Consider the following 7,928-nt stretch of genomic DNA (forward strand, 5'->3'; position numbering starts at 1 on the left):
TTAGTATTGCCACCACCCTTTTTGTTTGACAATTCTGGATAGTAAGAAGATTATTAGTATTGCCACCACCCTTTTTGTTTGACAATTCTGGATAGTAAGAAGATTATTAGTAAATGTAACAGAGAGAAAAATCAGACGTTAATTTACTGATTGAAAGAAGAGTTTTAGTGATATCAGGGACAACCGAGACATCTAATAAGTGAATATTAGAACAGGAGAAAGAGTACCAGTGTGGGTAATGGGTAGGGATGCACCGTTTCCTACGATCACAGAGTCCTTACCCGTGTAATTTTTAGATTGATCCAACTCATATGGACCAAAGCCCCAGTATCCAAAAATCAATCAGTAGCATCGGGTCCAGTAATAGAATAGGACGTGTTGAAGGCTTCAACAAGGTGAGCATGAATAGAATCAGGTCGAACATACTGTTGGTTGCAGCGGTCAGCATAATGGCCCTCTTTGCGAGATATTTGGCAGTGAGGTTGTCGATGACCCTGACCTGAGTGGGTTCTTCCTCGATTGGAAGAGTTATTTTTATGGAATTAAGAACGACCTTGCTGGTTGCTAGAGGAAGCAGGGTGGCTTCCTGTTGAGTTATGGAGTCTGCTCCCTGTATTTATAGCTTGGTCAACGGCTATATCCGGTAAAGCTATATTTGGTAAAGCCATATATGGTAAAGCTATATCCGGTAAAGCTATATATGGTAAATAGCTATATATAGTAGATGGTTAAATCTGGTAAAGCTATATTTAGTAGACTGAACCATATATATATCCCGTCCAGTAAAGCTTTGAAGATGTACTTTCTATTCTCTGTACTCTCTCTTGTTGTACATACCTGAAATCATCAAATAAAAAAATCCTTTTAGCCAGAGTTCTCCATGCAATTTTCTCTATCCTTTTCTTTGTGTTCATCTAGATCGAGTGTGTGCGTTGTTGTGCGATCCTAACAACTGGTATCAGAGCAAGGCAAAATTCACCACGATCTGTGAAGATGGAAAGTTCAAAGATTGGAATTGAGAAGTTCGATGGATCCGATTTCGGTTTCTGGAAGATGCAGATTGAAGATTATCTGTACCAGAAAGATCTTCACGAACCTCTGTTGGGGGTGAAGTCGGATACCATGACCACGGAACAGTGGAAGCTCAAGGATCGATAAGCCTTGGGGATGATCCGGTTGACGCTATCCAGAAACGTGGCGTTTAACATCATCAAGGAGAAGACAACGTCAGATCTGATGAAGGCGCTGTCAAATATGTATGAAAAACCGTCGGCTATGAACAAGGTGTATTTGATGCGTAGATTGTTCAATCTACAGATGTCTGAAGGTGGACGTGTTGCGGATCATATAAATGAATTCAATATGATCATAAGTCAACTGGGTTCGGTGGAAATTAATTTCGAAGATGAAATTAAAGCGTTGATTTTGATGTCATCCTTACCCGAGTCATGGGATACTGTTGTTGCCGCAATCAGCAGTTCCCGAGGATCTGATAAATTGAAGTTTGATGAAATTCGAGATGTAGTTCTCAGCGAAAGTATTCGCAAACGGGAAACTGGAGATTCATCAGACAATGCTCTCAGTGTTGATCGAAGGGGAAGAAGTAAATCAAAGAGCTCAAACAAACATGGGCGTTCAAAATCAAAGAACCGGGGAAAATCTCCAAACAAACCCAACGTAACGTGTTGGAGCTGTGGGGGAAAAGGACACTTTCGAACAGATTGTACAAAGCTAAAGAAGAAGCAGAATCATAAATCTGAAGATGATGATGATTCTATATACACAACAGAAGATGCTGAGGACGTTTTAATCCTTAGTGTGGATAGCCCAGCTGAATCCTGAATTTTGGATTCAGGTGCATCGTTCCATTCGTCTCCGAGTAAGGAATTGTTTCGAAATTTCAAATCAGGAAATTTCGGGAAGGTGTATCTTGCCGACAACAAAACCTTGGAGATTGAAGGAAAGGGAGATGTCTCTATACAAACTCCAGCAGGAAATCTATGGACATTACAAGATGTCAGATACATTCTTGGTCTCAAGAAGAACCTGATCTCTATTGGTCAGTTGGATAGCACAGGCTATGCAGCAGAGTCTGGAAAGAGTTCCTGGAAGATTGTGAAGGGCGCCATGGTTGTTGCGCGTGGCACAAAATCTGGAACCTTATACACAACTGCAGAGTGTATAAACATGACTGCTGCTGCTGAGAGTGCTTCCAATTCAAGTCTATGGCACAATAGACTTGGACATATGAGCGTCAAAGGAATGAAGATGCTGACTGCGAAAGGAGCATTAGAAGGCTTAAAATCTGTTGATATGGGTCTTTGTGAGAGCTGCGTTATGGGCAAACAGGAACGAGTTAGTTTCACAAAGGCTGCCAGAGAACCGAAGAAAGTGCGGTTGGAAATGGTCCATACAGACGTCTAGGGACCAGCTCCAGTTTCATCACTTGGTGGATCAAGGTACTACGTCACCTTCATCGATGACTTTAGCAGGAAGGTATGGGTTTACTTTCTGAAACACAAGTCAGATGTGTTTACCACCTTCAAGAAGTGGAAAGCTGAAGTTGAAAATTAGACCGGCTTGAAGATCAAATGCCTGAGGTCTGACAATGGAGGAGAATACAACAAATCAGAGTTTATAACATTTTGTGCAGCTGAGGGAATTAGATTAATAAGAACAATTCCCGGTAAGGCAAGACAAAATGGTATTGCAGAAAGGATGAACAGAACATTGAATGAGCGAGCAAGAAGCATGAGGATTCATTCTGGATTGCCAAAGACATTCTGGGCTGATGCTGTGAACACAGCAACATATTTGATTAATAGAGGGCCGTCAGTACCCTTGAAGTTCAAATTGCCCGAAGAAGTATGGACAGGAAAAGAACTCAAGTACTCTCACTTGAGAACCTTTGGTTGTACTGCGTATGTCCAGGTTGATTCAGAGAAGAGAGATAAGCTTGATGCTAAGGCCGTGAAATGCTACTTCATAGGCTATGGCTCTGACATGTTCGGGTATAGGTTTTGGGATGAGAAAAATATGAAGATCCTAAGACACTGTGATGTGACCTTTGATGAAAATGTCATGTACAAAGACAGAGAGAAGATAAACTCTGAGACTATGAAGCAAGTGGGAGTTGAACTTGAGTGGCGAGAAAATTCACACAGTGATGGTACAACAAAAGCTCAAGAAACTCCTGATCCTATTGCTGAAGAACCAGACGTGGCTGATCCTATTGCTGAAGAACCAGACGTGGAGCAAGTAGCACTTGAGCAGGTGTTGAGAAGATCATCCAGAACTACCAGAGCACCAGATAGATATTCAACCTCATTACATTATCTGTTGCTGACTGACGAAGGAGAACCAGAGTCCTTTGATGAGGCCCTACAAGTGGAAGATTCAACTAAGTGGGAGCAAGCCATGGATGATGAGATGAGCTCACTTGAAAGGAATAATACGTGGGTGCTGACTGAGTTGCCTACAGGAAAGAGAGCTCTGTTGAACAAATGGGTGTTCAAAATCAAGGTTGAACCAGATGGCAGAAGGAGGTTTAAGGCCCGGTTAGTAGTTAAAGGATATTCACAAAGAAAAAGCATTGATTATGCTGAGATCTTTTCTCCAGTTATGAAATTAACTACTATCCGAATTCTGCTGAGTATTGTTGCATCAGAGAATTTGCACCTCGAGCAAATGGATGTAAAAACGGCTTTTTTACATGGAGATCTAGATGAGAAGATCTATATGCAACAACCTGAAGGATTTGCAGCTCCAGGCAAGGAGCACATGGTGTGTAAGCTCAATAAGAGCTTGTATGGACTGAAACAAGCACCGAGACAATGGTACAAGAAGTTTGACTCCTTCATGAGCAAAAGTGGTTTCCACAGAAGTGAAAAGGATCAGTGTTGCTACCTCAAGAAATACACTGATTCTTATGTATTTCTACTCCTGCATGTGGATGATATACTAATTGCTGGATCAAGTATGAGGGAGATAAACCACCTGAAGGCAAGCTTGTCTTCAGTATTTGAGATGAAAGATTTAGGTGCAGCGAAGCAGATCCTTGGGATGAGGATTTTTCGAGATAGATCTGCTGGCACATTAAATCTATCCCAAGAACAGTACATTGAGAAGGTGTTGTCCAAATTCAAGATGAATAACGCTAAACCCAGGACTACCCCCTTGGCAAATCATATTAAATTGTCAAAGGGGCAATCTCCCAAGACAGTTGAGGAACGTGAGCACATGGCACAGTTCCGTACGCTTCAGCAGTTGGGAGTTTGATGTATGCTATGGTCTGCACTAGACCTGACATAACACATGTAGTGGGAGTTGTTAGCAAGTACATGGCAAATCCAGGGAAGGAACATTGGGAAGCTGTGAAGTGGCTTCTGAGATATCTGAGAGGTACATCCAATACTACACTTTGTTATGGCAATGGCAAAGTAGTTTTGCAAGGTTTTGTGGATGCTGATCTGAGTGGAGATATAGACTCCAGCAAGAGCACATCTGGGTATATCTACACTATAGATGGAACAGCAGTGAGTTTGATGTCCAAGCTTCAGAAATGCGTTGCTCTTTCATCTACTGAAGCTGAGTACGTGGCTATAGCTGAAGCTGGAAAGGAGATGATATGGATGACAGACTATCTAGAAGAATTAGGCCGGAAGCAGTGCAAGAAGATCCTTTATACAGATAGTCAGAGTGCCATACAGTTGGTGAAAAACCCAGTCTATCATTCAAGGACAAAACACATTAGAAGACGGTACCATTTCACTCGCAGGTTAGTGGAAGAAGGCGATATGTGTTTGGAGAAGATAGAGGGTGCAAAGAATCCAGCAGACATGTTGACAAAATGTGTTGATGTTGGAAAATTAAGGTTATGCAAAGCCCTAATTGGTATGGTGTAGGATCAGTCTCCAAGTGGGAGAATTGTTGAGCTATGGAGTCTGCTCCCTGTATTTATAGCTTGGTCAACGGCTATATCCGGTAAAGCTATATTTGGTAAAGCCATATATGGTAAAGCTATATCCGGTAAAGCTATATATGGTAAATAGCTATATATAGTAGATGGTTAAATCTGGTAAAGCTATATTTAGTAGACTGAACCATATATATATCCCGTCCAGTAAAGCTTTGAAGATGTACTTTCTATTCTCTGTACTCTCTCTTGTTGTACATACCTGAAATCATCAAATAAAAAAATCCTTTTAGCCAGAGTTCTCCTTGCAATTTTCTCTATCCTTTTCTTTGTGTTCATCTAGATCGAGTGTGTGCGTTGTTGTGCGATCCTAACACTTCCATGGGTACGACCACGATTAGTGGCTGTGAATGCTGTAGGAGTAGAGTCAGAGGACTCAAGGGAGCACTGAAATAGCTCAAAACTTTCAGCTTTAGAGACTAAATTTGCAAAATAGGGGATAGGGTGAGAGCCATCTGAGCACTACAAAAAGTTAAAAATCGGTGCCGAGTCCACAAAGGAACCAATGCACTTTATCAATGTCCTCGACGGATCTGCCAATGGCATGAAGTTGGTCACAAATTTTTTTGAAGGCACGAGCATACTCAGCTACAGGTTTGGTGCCACGTTTCATCAGCTACAAGTCATCCTTGAGTCTCAGTTCACGAGCTTTCGAATGATGGCTGAACGTAGTTTCCAACGCAAGCCAAACATCACATGCAGTAGAGAGACCAACGACGACAACAGCCTCGGTGAGAGAGGAGAGTAGGAGACAGAGAAGTCATTGATCGGCTACTCTCCACGTCACATATTTGGGGTTGAGTGTTGAGGAGATTTCTGGTTCAAAGAGAGGTGGTGGAACCATGATCGCTTGTGGATGTATATAATAAAATGAAGTAAACTTCACAAGAATAAGTCCAAGTATACACTATCACAAGTAGCAAGTAATAAGTACATTATCGATTCCACAGGGAACATATCTTTTTGGTTAATTTTATCGCTGGAAATTTAAGTGAGTTTTTGGGTAACATTCAAATGGGTGTTGGAGATTTTAACTATTTAAACAAAACTAAAACAGAGTGCTACTACTGTCGAAAACAGAAAATGATGAGAAAATCAACTATAATGAGGAAGGTTCGGCTAAGAGAGATTAAATAGATAAGTTGTTGAGTTTTGTGGTAGATTTTAGTTCCTTTTAATAGATTCCTAAGCCCACTTCCGAGGGTCATGAATGGTGATTATTTTCATAATCGTTGTAATTTCTATTAACAAGGCTCTAGGAGAAGAATTATTCATAACCCTTCTATTACGCTTCAAGTCTCCTTGCTATGAAACTAGAGTATTAAAGAGGATTTCATTGCTCCCTCTCTTCTCCCGAATAAGAGAACAACTATGTATGTAAAGTTGCTAATTAAACATACATGTAAATCATTAACAACAACTCTTTAATAAACTAAAATCATACCGTCAACATACTTAAACTATATAAAACTCTCTTGCCTCCCCTATTAAGTTTAGCTCTCCATACAAACTGAATTAAACAGAGGAATCTGCATCTTCATCATATAAAATTGATGGAATAAGGAAAGAGAATAAGGAAATAGAGAGTTATCCCAGTTTGTTGCCGTTCGTCAATGGAAGTTCCCTTCTCTTGAGCTCTCACGTCCCCCTCTTTGCCCTAATCAATCCTTGTTGGTCTCCTTTTCCTTCTGCTGTCAACAGCTGTTGGATTAGGGTTTTCTTCTTCTTCTCTGGTTTCACAGCAGTTCACTGCTGTAGAGCTGCTGCTGTGTAATTCGATTTTTACCCCCCAAAAAAATGTGGCCCCTCCTCTTGGTCTTCCTTTTTCTTTTATATTAAGCATGAGTTCCTCTTTAGGGCTGAAAAGGAATAAGTTGTCCATTTCCTCATTGGGCTTTAGGGCTGAAAAGGAATAAGTTGTCCAATAAGATGTTTCTCATTGGGTAGTCAATGACCCACTTGGACTGCTGACGTGGATTTAAAATTTCCATGTCATCCCCTATTTGTTTCCAAATTTACTACTCCCACATGGTTTAGCATAAATGTCTGAAATTTTACCACGTAACTCAATTAAATATACAATTAAGATCGGTTTATGCCAAATCATATTTTTTTCATGTTGGACCGCAATAAACGATTTCATGCTCACTAAGTAGAATAAATGGGGAATAAATGAGAAAATGGTGAATAAGAGTGCAATATTAACTACAAAAAGACTTGATATGACTCTACACCCCCAAACTTAAAAGATTGTTCATCCTTGAGCAATCGTTCTCTCCACTCTCCCTTTTCCTCATTAACAAAATGTTCGTAGAGTATTCATCAAAGACATGATTTAGATCACATTCTTTATATTCCTTCCTCAAATTAGTTATTTCCCACATTTCACCCTATACTTATCACCAAATCTTACAAAAAATAACACATTCCTCACTTCCACCGTATTCCCCAAAACACTTCTAAAATGATTACCATTTCTTTTTACCTTTGCTTTTGTGACTTGACTTCATAATTTATTTCATTAACTTTCTCTTATCATGACAAAAAAAAAAAAAAAAAAAAAAAAAAAAAAAATTCTCCCAAGAATCCTTCAAGTCATCCCCTTCTTCTTTGGGTGCTTCCACTTGTGGTGCAAATCACCTAAGTCTTCAAGGGATGACTATATAGGCTAATACTCGTTCTCCCCTTAGCTCGACTCTTTTGCTAGCATCCTCTAGTTTTCAGTGTGGTCACATTTGTGATGCAACTCACCTGAACAATAAGGATACTTTTTTTTTCTACATCCCAATTACCTTCGATTCAGACACCTCCATTGGTGATGCAAATTGCCTGACAACGAGCAATTAGGACTTTTTTTTTCCATTTTTTTTTTAGCATTGAGAGTTCAAGCTTTAGGTTGAAGAGGAGTGGTCTCGGGTATGGATTCTTTTTCTTTTCTTTTTTTTTTTTTTTG

The sequence above is a fragment of the Cucurbita moschata genome, unplaced genomic scaffold (genome assembly GCF_002738365.1).
Source record: "Cucurbita moschata cultivar Rifu unplaced genomic scaffold, Cmos_1.0 Cmo_Scf00024, whole genome shotgun sequence".
In the NCBI taxonomy this organism is placed as follows: domain Eukaryota; kingdom Viridiplantae; phylum Streptophyta; class Magnoliopsida; order Cucurbitales; family Cucurbitaceae; genus Cucurbita; species Cucurbita moschata.